Raw genomic sequence first — 13,498 nt, 5'->3', positions numbered from 1 at the left:
AATTTATTTTAACCATGTACAATAACTATTAAATAGTTATTAACTATTTAATAGCTTACCTAGCTAAAATAAAGAGAAATGTACCTGTGAAATAAATCCTAACCTAAGTTACAATTACACCTAACACTACACTATACTTAAATTATTCCTATTTAAAAATAAATACTTACCTGTAAAATAAACCCTAAGATAGCTACAATGTAATTAATACTTATATTATAGCTATTTTTGGATTTATATTTATTTTACAGGTAACTTTGTATTTATTTTAGCTAGTTAGAATAGTTATTAAATAGTTATTAACTATTTAATAACTACCTAGCTAAAAGAAATACAAAATTACCTGTAAAATAAATCCTAACTTAAGTTACAATTAAACCTAATACTACACTATCATTAAATTAACTAAATAAACTACCTACAAAGAACTACAATGAAATACAATTACATAAACTAACTAAAGTACAAAAAATAAAAAAAGCTAAGTTACAAAAAATAAAAAATTACGTTACAAACATGTTAAAAATATTACAACAATTTTAAGCTACTTACACCTAATCTAAGCCCCCTAATAAAATAACAAACCCCCCCAAAATAAAAAAAATCCCTACCCTATTCTAAATTACATAAATTTCAATGCTCTTTTACCTTACCAGCCCTTAAAAGGGCCATTTGTGGGGGCATGCCCCAAAAAGTTCAGCTCTTTTGCCTGTAAAATAAAAATACAACCCCCCCCCCAACATTAAAACCCACCACCCACATACCCCTAATCTAACCCAAACCCCCCTTACAAAAACCTAACACTAATCCCCTGAAGATCATCCTACCTTGAGTCGTCTTCACTCAGCCGAGCCACCGATGGAACTGAAGAGGGCATCCGGAACGGAAGAAGTTAATCCTCCAAGCGGCGCTGAAGAAATCTTCCATCCGATGAAGTCATCATCCAGGCGGCGCTGAAGAAGTCTTCGATCCGGCCGATGTCATCTTCAAAGAGGCGCTGAAGAGGTCTTCTATCCGGGCGAAGTCATCTTCCAAGCCGGGTCTTGAATCTTCCTTCCGCCGACGCGGAACCACCTTCTTCACCGACGGACTACGACGAATGACGGCTCCTTTAAGGGACGTCATCCAAGATGGCGTCCCCTCAATTCCGATTGGCTGATAGGATTCTATCAGCCAATCGGAATTAAGGTAGGAAAATCTGATTGGCTGATGGAATCAGCCAATCAGATTCAAGTTCAATCCGATTGGCTGATCCAATCAGCCAATCAGATTGAGCTCGCATTCTATTGGCTGTTCCGATCAGCCAATAGAATGCGAGCTCAATCTGATTGGCTGATTGGATCAGCCAATCGGATTGAACTTGAATCTGATTGGCTGATTCCATCAGCCAATCAGATTTTCCTACCTTAATTCCGATTGGCTGATAGAATCCTATCAGCCAATCGGAATTGAGGGGACGCCATCTTGGATGACGTCCCTTAAAGGAGCCGTCATTCGTCGTAGTCCGTCGGTGAAGAAGGTGGTTCCGCGTCGGCGGAAGGAAGATTCAAGACCCGGCTTGGAAGATGACTTCGCCCGGATAGAAGACCTCTTCAGCGCCTCTTTGAAGATGACATCGGCCGGATCGAAGACTTCTTCAGCGCCGCCTGGATGATGACTTCATCGGATGGAAGATTTCTTCAGCGCCGCTTGGAGGATTAACTTCTTCCGTTCCGGATGCCCTCTTCAGTTCCATCGGTGGCTCGGCTGAGTGAAGACGACTCAAGGTAGGATGATCTTCAGGGGATTAGTGTTAGGTTTTTGTAAGGGGGGTTTGGGTTAGATTAGGGGTATGTGGGTGGTGGGTTTTAATGTTGGGGGGGGGTTGTATTTTTATTTTACAGGCAAAAGAGCTGAACTTTTTGGGGCATGCCCCCACAAATGGCCCTTTTAAGGGCTGGTAAGGTAAAAGAGCATTGAAATTTATGTAATTTAGAATAGGGTAGGGATTTTTTTTATTTTGGGGGGGTTTGTTATTTTATTAGGGGGCTTAGATTAGGTGTAAGTAGCTTAAAATTGTTGTAATATTTTTAACATGTTTGTAACTTAATTTTTTATTTTTTGTAACTTAGCTTTTTTTTTTTTTTGTACTTTAGTTAGTTTATGTAATTGTATTTCATTGTAGTTCTTTGTAGGTAGTTTATTTAGTTAATTTAATGATAGTGTAGTATTAGGTTTAATTGTAACTTAAGTTAGGATTTATTTTACAGGTAATTTTGTATTTCTTTTAGCTAGGTAGTTATTAAATAGTTAATAACTATTTAATAACTATTCTAACTAGCTAAAATAAATACAAAGTTACCTGTAAAATAAATATAAATCCAAAAATAGCTATAATATAAGTATTAATTACATTGTAGCTATCTTAGGGTTTATTTTACAGGTAAGTATTTATTTTTAAATAGGAATAATTTATTAAAGTATAGTGTAGTGTTAGGTGTAATTGTAACTTAGGTTAGGATTTATTTCACAGGTACATTTCTCTTTATTTTAGCTAGGTAAGCTATTAAATAGTTAATAACTATTTAATAGTTATTGTACATGGTTAAAATAAATTGAAAGGTACCTGTAAAATAAAAATAAATCCTAAGATAGCTAGAATATAATTATTATTTATATTGTAGCTATATTAGGGTTTATTTTAAAGGTAAGTATTTAGTTTTAAATAGGATTCATTTAGTTAATAAGAGTTAATTTATTTAGATTTATTTAATTAATATTTAAGTTAGGGGGGCGTTATGGTTAGGGTTAGACTTAGGTTTAGGGGTTAATCATTTTATTACAGTGGCGGCGGCGTAGTGGGGGGCAGGATAGGGGTTAATAAATTTATTATAGGTTGCGGCGGGTTCATGGAGCGGCGGTTTAGGGGTTAAACTATTTATTTAGTTGCGGAGAGGTGCGGGATCAGCAGGATAGGGGTTAATAATTTTATAATAGAGGGCGACGGTATAGGGGGGGCAGGATAGGGGTTACTAGGTATAATGTAGGTGGCAGCGGTGTCCGGGAGCGGCGGTTTAGGGGTTAATACATTTATAAGAGTTGCGGCAGGGTCTAGGAGCGGCGGTTTAGGGGTTAGTAACTTTATTTAGTTGCGGGGGGCTCCGGGGGCGCCGGTATAGGGGGCAGAACAGTGCAGTTTAGTGTGAGTGCTTAGTGACAGGCTAGCAATAAAGCTGGGAAAAAGCCGAAGGGCAGCGAGATCGGATGAGTGATAACTGTCACAGTCCGCTGCTCATCGCCCCGCGGCTTTTTGACAGCTTTATTTGATAACTTAGGCGAACGTATTCAAGGTCCGCGGCGGCGAAGGTAGGCGAGCTTAGGCGGACGTATTGGGCCGGCGAAGCCAGAAAAGTAGACGGCTTGATAACTACCCCCCAGAGAGAGAGAGAGAGAGAGAGAGAGAGGGGAGGGTAGTGAGCAGGAAATCTGAATTCATGGACATCACAATATAGATGGAAAATGACTTATTTAATGAAAGAATATATATATGTATATTTATTGGGCATATGAGCTGCGCTAACGTCTAACGCTCTTATTAAGTTTTTTATCTACTATCTGGTGTATCGTTTTTTGATCTAATAAAAAGGAGTGCTTTTCTTAAAAAGCTTGCTGGTTTTTTCGTCTGTTGATAATTATTGGGCATGCTGACATGCAGTAGAAATTCTAGTTGGCACTGGGGAGGAAACTATACAACCAATTTCATTGTTGTAGCACCTCAAAGGAATCAGCTGCCATGAACTTGCAAAAAAAAATCATATTTACACTTGTCTACTAATGATAATGATACTAACGATAATGAGAGAGGTAAAAGAAGGGGCTTTTAAAAGACTAAAGCTGGGAATAGGTAGTAGAACGAGACCAACCCCTTATATTTAGCTTTACAGTAACATTTGTTGGCATGTCAAATTGTATCCTCTAGAACAGGGTTCTTCAAACCAAGGGTCGGGACCCATTACTGGGTCGCAACACCATGTTTACTGGGTCGCGACTTGTGTGTGTGTGTGTTGTATGACAGTGCATGGTGTTTGTGTGTGTGTGTTGTATGAGAGTGTGTGTGTGTTGTATGAGAGTGTGTGTGTGTTGTATAACAGGGTGTGTTGTGTGTGTGTTGTATGGAAGTGAGTGGTGTGTGTGTGATGCATGAAAGTATGTGTGGTGTGTGCGTTGTATGACTGAGTATGTGTTTTTACCGTTTACAGCACTTTCAAGCTTGACATCAATCAGGAATAAAAATGCACACATTTTAGTTACTTTGTCAAAAATAGCAGCTATCTTGTTTGACCCCACATTTTTTACATTACATTTCATAATAATGACACAAACACAGAAGTGGGTGAAAAAAGGACGCAGTACGCATTTATTAATATACAATTTAAATGAAGAAAAAACCTTAAACAAAACTAAACTTCACTTAAAAGGTGCTTGCCCCAATCAACATCACGTGCCTTCCACTGGCGCTCCGCCAGGCACGCCCCCATCAATAACCTCTCCCCATACATGAGGAGGTACCAGCTCAAACAATTAATTAAACTTTTAAGGCTAGCACCCTGCAACAGCTGCGACAACCACTAAAATAAGGGAGAGAGGGCAACTTCTTTTCTTCACAGGTATCCGCTCCCGCTTCCACTTTCAAACTGCCCAACGGCTCACTAAGCCACGCCCCTAATATGCAAAAAGTGAGGTCACTAACCCCTCCCCACAATTTGCATTTGTCCGGGGTTTCATTGACCCCACATTTTTTACATTACATTTCATAATAATGACACGAACACATAAGTGGGTGAAAAAAGGCTGCAGCCCGCATTTATTAAAATAAAATTTAAATGAAGTAAAAACCTTAAACAAAACTAAACTTCACTTAAAAGGTCCTTGCCCCAATCCACATCACGTGCCTTCCACTGGCGCTCCCCCAGGCATGCCCCCATCAATAACCTCTCCCCATACATGAGGAGGTACCAGCTAAAACAATTAATTAAACTTTTAAGGCTAGCAGCCCGCCACTGCTCAAACTACCTTTGAGCACAGACCCACAGGGCTAAGGCTTTTTTCACCCCTTTGCTGAGATTAAAAATAAAAAGGTGGAGTCCCACCTCATTGAAGTGGACCCTGCCTTTCAAGAAAAAACATTTGCTGGACTCCCCCTCAAACTCTACATGCCGAATAGCAAAACCACCCAACTTAGCAACAAAGCTAGTGACCATCCTGTTAACCTTCTTCCTTGAAGAAGCCGATCTCCAACAAAGCCGACATTCAATGTCTGACCATACCACTAAAAAACAAAACAATTCTTTCAGCCTACCCAAACCCCACCAAAGCCCAGATCATTGCCTCCTGCGTGAATCACTAAAATATTGGGAGGGTGAAATAACCTAGCTTTACCAATAACTTTAGCTACCACCTGGTCCCACATCATCCCCCACACCCCAAACCATTTAATAACCACTTGATCAGCTGAACAATTCAACTGGGTCCCTGAATCCTTCTCTGCCGCTGCCTTCCTCGCCCCAATAAATGTAAGAATGGCCCATGATCCAACAGTGAAGCGGACCTGCTAAAACGAAAAACAACTATAACTCCAACCCAGGTCTAATATACAACTTAAAACAATCAGATCCCCATCTCCCGATCCTCTTCACCACGCCATCACTCAAACTCAAATTCCTAGCTTCCGTTGCCGCACCTATCCTAAAGGAATGGCAGCCAAACTCACTCCCATCAACACCCACTGCAGCAAGCGCTTTCTTCATCACTGCCCCGAACTGGAAACGAGACAAAGATGACCCATCCTCATGCAACAAAAACGGTCCAACACCCAAACCCCTGCGAACCTCCAAAAAATCATTAGCTGCCGTGACCAGGCAGCACACACCCCCAATTTCCAACAACTTGATCCAAGAACCTTTCCCTTCCTGATCTGTCTTTTTTTTCTTTGTCAAATATTCCCACTCCAAGATCTTAAACAAAAAGGATAAAGCAGCCATCTTAGGCTGAACCATAGAACCAGCTAACCTCCGCAATCGAGGAAGTTCAGCTGCCATGTCCGGGCAAGGAGTGCCGATCTTCTCCACTTCCGGTGCCACATCCCGGAACTGCTGCAACTGAAAACGAGAAAGAGCATCAGCCACCACATTCTCCTTCCCAGGCACATGAACAGCCCTAAAATAGACATGTGTCTCAAACATTCAAGAACAAACATTCTGAGTAAACCCACAACCGGCTTAGACAAACGGTTAATGGCACAAACCACCCCATTTTGTCCGAATGAAAAAACACTTTTCTGTCTCCAAACCCATCACCCCACACTTTGACAGCCACTACCAAAGGGAACAATTCCAAAAAGACTAAATTTTTTGTAACACCAGCAACAGCCCAAGATTCAGGCCAGGAACCTGCGCACCATTTGTGACCGAATAAAGCCCCAAAACCATGGACCCCCGACGCATCCGTAAAACAAATGCAACTCCCGGTTCGGGACCTCAGGAGCCTGAATCAAAGACCTACCCTTAAAATCAACCAAGACGGCTCTCCAGACTCTCAAATCCTCCTTCAAATCTGAAGACAAGTGGATCCTAAAATGAGGGAGTTTTACACCAACAGTAGCCAAAGACAATCTTCTACAGAAGACTCTCCCAACCGGGATTATCTTACAAGCGAAATTCAACTTACCAACCAGAGACTGAATCTCCCTCAAAGATAATTTCTTCCTCACCAAAGCACCATCAATAGTACGGACCAAATCAACGATCTTATCCTCCGGCAACCTGCATTCCATCAAAATAGAATCGATACATATGCCCAAAAAACTGATCACCAGAGAAGGGCCTTCAGTCTTTTCAACAAAAACATGAATACCAAAATCTTTGGCCACCGAGAAAAAAGAATCCATCAAAACCTGAAAAACTTCCTGGCCAGCTGGGCCTACAAACAAAAAATCATCCAAATAATGGATGACGGACAACCAACCAGAATGCTGCTTCACCACCCATTCCACAAAGCAACTGAACTTTTCTAAGAAAGAACAGGAAATGGAGCAGCCCATTGGCAAGCATAAATCCCCGAAGAATGGCCCATTAAAATAACATCCCAGCAAATGGTGACAAGAAGAGTGAACAGGAAGGAGCCTAAAAGCAGATTCAATATCCACCTTAGCCAACAAGGCACTGTGGCCAGCCTCCCAAACCAAATCCGAAGCTTTATCGAATGAAGCATACCTCACCGCTGATACTTCAGGATCAATGCCATCATTGACCGAAGATCCTTTTGGAAACGTCAAATGATGGATTAGCCTGAATTGATTTTGAACCTTCTTGGGGACCACACCCAATGGTGACAACCGCAAGTTTTGCAAAGGAGGGTCCCGGAAAGGACCCGCCATCCTACCCAAGGCAACCTCCTTCTGGAGCTTAGCTGCCACCACCCTGGGAAATTCATACGCAGATTTCAGATTAACCGAAAAAGCTGAACCAACAACCTCTATAAAAGGAATACAGAAACCTGACCTGAAACCAGACTAAAGATGCTCTGCATCCTCCGCCCTACCCCTATGCCTACCGTAACGCCTTAACCATGGAGCCATCCTTTCTATTCTCACTGGAGTCCTGGCTCGAAAGAGCCACTTCCCCTTTACCAAGCAATTTTGCTTTTTTGAAACACCTGGAACCAGAGTGGATTCTACCACAATAGGAGCACTTGTGTTTATACTTACAAGCCGTTCCGAAATTGCACATACCCTCATTGAATTAAAAGCAGAGCCAAAGACAGTAGCCAAAGACAGTAGCCAAAGACAATCTTCTCCAGAAGACTCTCCCAACCGGGATTATCTTACAAGCGAAATTCAACTTCCCAACCAGAGACTGAATCTCCCTCAAAGACAATTTCTTCCTCACCAAAGCACCATCAATAGTACGGACCAAATCAACGATCTTAACCTCCGGCAACCTTGCATTCCATCAAACAGAATCGATACATATGCCCAAAAAACTGATCACCGGAAAAGGGCCTTCAGTCTTTTCAACAGCAACAGGAATACCAAAATCTCTGGCCACCGAGAAAAAAGAATCCATCAAAAACTGACAAACTTCCTGGCCAGCCAGGCCTACAAACAAAAAATCATCCAAATAATGGATGACGGGCAACCAACCAGAATGCTGCTTCGCCACCCATTCCACAAAGCAACTGAACTTTTCAAAGAAAGAACAGGAAATGGAGCAGCCCATTGGCAAGCATAAATCCACGAAGAATGACCCATCAAAATAACATCCCAGCAAATGGTGACAAGAAGGGTGAACAGGAAGGAGCCTAAAAGCAGAATCAATATCCACCTTATCCAACAAGGCACCGTGGCCAGCCTCCCTAACCAAATCCAAAGCTTTATCGAATGAAGCATACCTCACCGCTGATACTTCAGGATCAATCCCATCATTGACCGAAGATCCTTTTGGAAACGACAAATGATGCATTAGCCTGAATTGATTTGGAACCTTCTTGGGGACCACACCCAATGGTGACACCCGCAAGTTTTGCATAGGAGGGTCCCAGAAAGGACCCGCCATCCTACCCAAAGCAACCTCCTTCTGGAGCTTAGCTGCCACCACCCTGGGAAATTCATACCCAGATTTCAGATTAACCGAAAAACCCGCCCCAACACCCTCTATAAAAGGAATACGGAAACCTGACCTGAAACCAGACAAAAGAAGCTCTGCATCCTCCGCCCTACCCCTACGCCTACCGTAACGCCTTAACCATGGAGCCATACTTTCTATTCTCACTGGAGTCCTGGCTCAAAAGAGCCACTTCCTCTTTACCAAGCGATTTTGCTTTTTTGAAACACATGGAACCAGAGTGGATTCCACCACAATAGGAGCACTCGTGTTTATACTTACAAGCCAATCCGGACTTGCACATACCTTCATTGAATTAAAAGCAGAGCCCTTTTCTAAGGGCCACTGCTGAAGATTCAGGAGTGGGACCCCTGCTCCTGAAAGGGCTGACCAGATCTCAAAGGAGTCATCAGCTCCAGCCATATCCCCATATCCCTGTCATCCCACCTCATTTCAGGACATACAGCCATACGCTGCCGGAACTGCTCATCATATTTACACCAAGCAAGGCCTCCATATGTATGGCAGGCCCCACGCTACCTCATCCAAGTAACAGAACAACAACACTCGCCAAAATACAAAAGGCTTTAGACCAATTAGACAGCATCTTAGGCAACTTTCTAAATCTTTTCTTCCGCTCCTCCTCCTCTTTTTTAGCCGAATCCCCTTTAGAATCTTCTTTAATATCAATAAACTGATCCACAGGGAACAGGGAAAATATTTCCACAAACTCACGCCTCCAGATCTTCTCCTTAACCTCCTTAGACAAATGGATCCCCAAAGGACCCACCTAGCATAAACATGGCCGCCTAAAAGCCTGTTCAGAAACTTTAACCACCAACCCACTGGCACCTGTATTACCCGATAGCACTGAACTGGACCGTTCCAAGGTCCCCGTCCCAGATGCCACGCTCTGAGATACCCAAACACCTACAGGACCCGACAAACCGACAGCAACTCGCACTACTCTGCTGACCACCTTCCAACTGTGCAACGAGCTCCTTCAAACCTTTCAAAACAGACTCACACCTCACGTCCCCAGATACACTCTCTTTAGGCATTGAACAAGCCACTATACTCTCACCTGTCTTACGAGGAACCTTTGTAGTCTCCATTCCAGCTACTGCCTCACTCCTGCTCTCCTGACGCTCCGACTAATGTCCCTTCAACTTGTACTTTCTTTGTCTCTGTGGCTCCTCCTCTCAGGGGATCTAGACCTTCTGGTCCTCTCCCTCACACGACAGCTTCCTGCCTCTTATGATAAGCCAGGGGTGAACGGGATCTCACCCGCCACCGTGAAACTGGAATCCTGCTTCTGCTCTCCTGCCTTCTCCTTTCCCTGTGCCGGACCTGAGACTGAGAGGATGCATAGCCCCTTTTACCTTCCACTGAAGCACTAACACCCAAACTATCCCCCCATGAGCCCCTCTCAGCATTAGCCCTACCCAAAGACTCCTTATACCTACTCTCAACACTAAGCCTACCACCCATCTCCCTAACTCTCCCATCCCTCCCCTCAGGAACCAATGCCCGTAGCAGCTGCGTCAAAGCAGCCAGGTCCCCTACCTGGTCCACCGTCACAGGTCCAGAAGCTGACGGCTGCAGATCCTCTTTATCAGTAAAGTCACTATAGTGCTTTTCGACCCATATCGAATCACCGTCTGCATGTGAAGGAAAACCAACATTATCATCGCTCCTTTTCCACTACCGGAAAGGTCACTGGCTCCACATCTGAAGAGAAACAAACATTAGATTGCCTACTGGCAACTTCCATGTGTCCCCTGCACCTACTACCACTCAAACTGCTAATTCCTCTACCCCCTCTTCTACATGTCCTCCGCATATTAGACCGGCCCCTAACTCCCTTACCTCTAACTGAGCACCCTTCACTAACATCCCTCACCTCAGTCTGAGTTAACACATTTCCTGCCCCAGGAGACTGGCCTCTTTGGACTACCATTGCCGTATGCATCTCCTGCGGCCTAGTCCCACTACGCTCAAACCAAGCCGTTGCCTGGTGACTCATATCACTACCAGTTAGGCTCATAATGGCCAAAACCGGGACCTGGCTCCTATTGACTGCCACATCTCTTTCGATTAATCCTCCACTGGGGCCTACATAGGCCGTAAGCTACTCCCCAACCGCAAATACAGGTAGGCCCAAAGAAGCCGTTCAACGGCCCAGGCTTAAAGTACCACTAAGGCCTACATAGGCCGCATCCTGGGTCCGACTTGCCGCCAAATTAATAAGGCCCATATCTTCCTCAGAAGACTCCTCAAACGTGCCCATAGCCTCCTCAAATGTGGCCCTCACTCCAGATCCCCCCGGAACCCCCAAGACTGATAAACATGTACCTTCCCGGCCTCCATCCGCTGGCGCCGTCACCTGTTTCTGCAAGCTGCTGAAACTGGTCCCAGAACGCCGACTCCTGCTTCCCTCAACCGACTCTGCCACGGTGCCGAACCGCACCGGCCGTTTGCTGGGACGACCTCCGGATCCAGGAACCTTCTCCGGCATCTGCCTCCGGCTCCCAGAGTCACGTCTTCTCCCGACCGTTGGACTAAGCCTCTCTGGTGGGCGGGACCTCCGAACCGGCCTGGATTGACTCTGCCGCCCGCCGTGTCTTCACCTCCTGCACCGTCGACCTTGCGGTGTCCTGCCAGCCGTCTCTGTAGCTAAGCCAAGCCTCTGGACTGAAGCAGCTCCTGGACCATTCCGAGAATGGCCTGCATTTCTTCCATTGTAAGTGGGCAACTTCTTTTCTTCACTGGTATCCGCTCCCGCTTCCACTTTTAAACTGGCCAATGGCTCACTAAGCCACGCCCCTAATATGCAAAAAGTGGGGTCACTAACCCCTCCCCACAATTTGCATTTGTCCGGGTTTCATGTATATTACATCAGAAATTTTCAGACCAAGCATAAGAATAGGGTTGCAAAGGTATGTGGTATCATGGCACTGGGTCATGGGAAAATTAATTGAATAACCCTGATCTAGAAGCACCCCTGCTGTCAGCAATGATATATGCAACCCTAGCTGGTTGCCTTGAGGTTATAGTGCACCCTGAACGAATATGTACACATTTAAAAAAAAAAAAAAAAAAAATTATTTAAAGGGTCAGTAAATTCACAGTTAAGAAAATCTTCGGCAATGTTCATTGGTAGCATTACATTGAAACCGCATTATTTATTTTCAATAAATATTCATATTTAGATGTTTTATTTAATCTTACTTTTTTGTCTGCAACCGTTAATTGCCATTCGTTTTCCAACCCCTCGATGACATATCTAAGATGGGTGGTATAGAGAAATTCTGTTCTTCCCCACATGCAAAATATGTACACGCCCACATTTCCTCCCACTAAAGCTTGCTCACGCTTATGTCTCTACAGAGCGGCTGTTGCGTCTTATCAAGAATCGTCTGCGCATGCATGCTCTCTTATACCTGATGTTCTAAACATCGAACGCTTCACGGGAACGTCGGAAGTTGCGCATGCGCATACCTGTGTAAAGAAGAAACCAGGAAATAATGATGTCATCAAATCTTGTCCATAGTGCGACAGATATTTTTACAATAGGTGGATGGACATTACTTAAAAATATAAAAAAAAAGCGGCAAAGCGGTAGGCGGACAGTTAACATACAAGGGGGCTAAGATTTGGGATCAAATTAATAGGCTAAAAAATAATTATTTAAAAAGTGATGAATGAGACTTATGACAGTTTAATACATCATGCAAATGTAAATTTGAAGTTTTAATTTCGGAGTATACTGTCCCTTTAAGACCAAGTATAATAATATTAATGCTAGTGAAATTATTACAATAATTTATCACACACAAAAAACAAACACATAAAAGCACCAAAAAGTTAAAAAAGTCTTGTTTCTTTTTAGTATAAGTGAACCAATATTATAGAAATGATATCCTTATAAACACACCAAAGCTTAGTCAGATGTATGTAGAACCTTTGCAGATTGCACCTCTATTGTACATCCTCGGAAGCACATGTACATTTCAGACTACTGTTGCTTGTTTTTCTCACCGCGTAATGACAGAGCTGTCAGATGAATATGCATATAGAGAAGGGAGGGTGCGCTATGGCTTTGGACTTCCCCTTCAGCAGGCTATCTGTACAACAGCATGATTTCCCCGAAATGATGTCTCAGGCAGTATTGCCAGGCTGGCCAATAGGAGGCATCAGACTCTAGGATGGGACGGGCCTGATATATTAATTGGGGAAACCCGCTCTATAAACTAGCATTACCAAGAGTGGCTCTAAGGTACAACTCTCCAAGAAACTTAACCTCCCGACTCTTCTGAATCCTAAAGATTTTGCAAGCCAGCAGCTTCATTATTTCAGTCGTATAATTGCAGGACTTAACAGCAGCTTAAAGGTACGGTGCAACATTTCATTCACTTAGGGATCATTAGTAATAATATATTTTCTTAATCTTATATACATATGCAATTGCATGCATAACATTCATTCTGGAATATGCAAAGGAGCTTTAACTATAATATTCCCTGAACATGCAATAGTCAGTTGAACATCTGTAACGTGCATTTCGTGATTATTATTTTTTTGTTCTTTTCTTTTTAAAATAAACAGTGCTATAGTTATTTTTTTTGCTTAATGTAAGAAAACAGAATTTGATAGGCTATTTGCTGTACAAAGTTATACTGTACTTAGTATTATTGCAGAGCTATTGCATTTTTTAGTCTGAATGAAGCAGGAAGTTCAGCTAAAAAAAATATCAGACGTTTATAATAAGAGTCAGTGGGAGGGGAATACCTCGCATGCAAGATACACATTGCCAAGTCAGAGTCCGAGGGAGTTGCGCTCTCTGTGTATCAGGGATA

General features: G+C 43.1%; 1 protein-coding gene across 2 annotated transcripts in view; it reads left to right on the top strand.

The window, feature by feature from the left end:
* Window positions 1-12,880: 12,880 nt before the first annotated feature.
* Window positions 12,881-13,498, top strand: part of IRF1 (interferon regulatory factor 1) — an 11,625-nt gene continuing 11,007 nt past the window's right edge. The window contains exon 1 of one of the 2 annotated variants that reach the window (XM_053717192.1): window positions 12,881-13,032. The gene's annotated coding sequence lies outside the window, so the exon portion shown is untranslated. The remainder of the gene's footprint in view (window positions 13,033-13,498) is intronic. The other variant, XM_053717193.1, reaches the window with a different exon arrangement.

Source organism: Bombina bombina, chromosome 6 (assembly GCF_027579735.1).
Source record: "Bombina bombina isolate aBomBom1 chromosome 6, aBomBom1.pri, whole genome shotgun sequence".
Taxonomy (NCBI): Eukaryota; Metazoa; Chordata; class Amphibia; order Anura; family Bombinatoridae; genus Bombina; species Bombina bombina.
The sequence above is the reverse complement of the archived record's forward strand: the minus strand, read 5'-3'. Positions and strand labels throughout refer to the sequence as shown.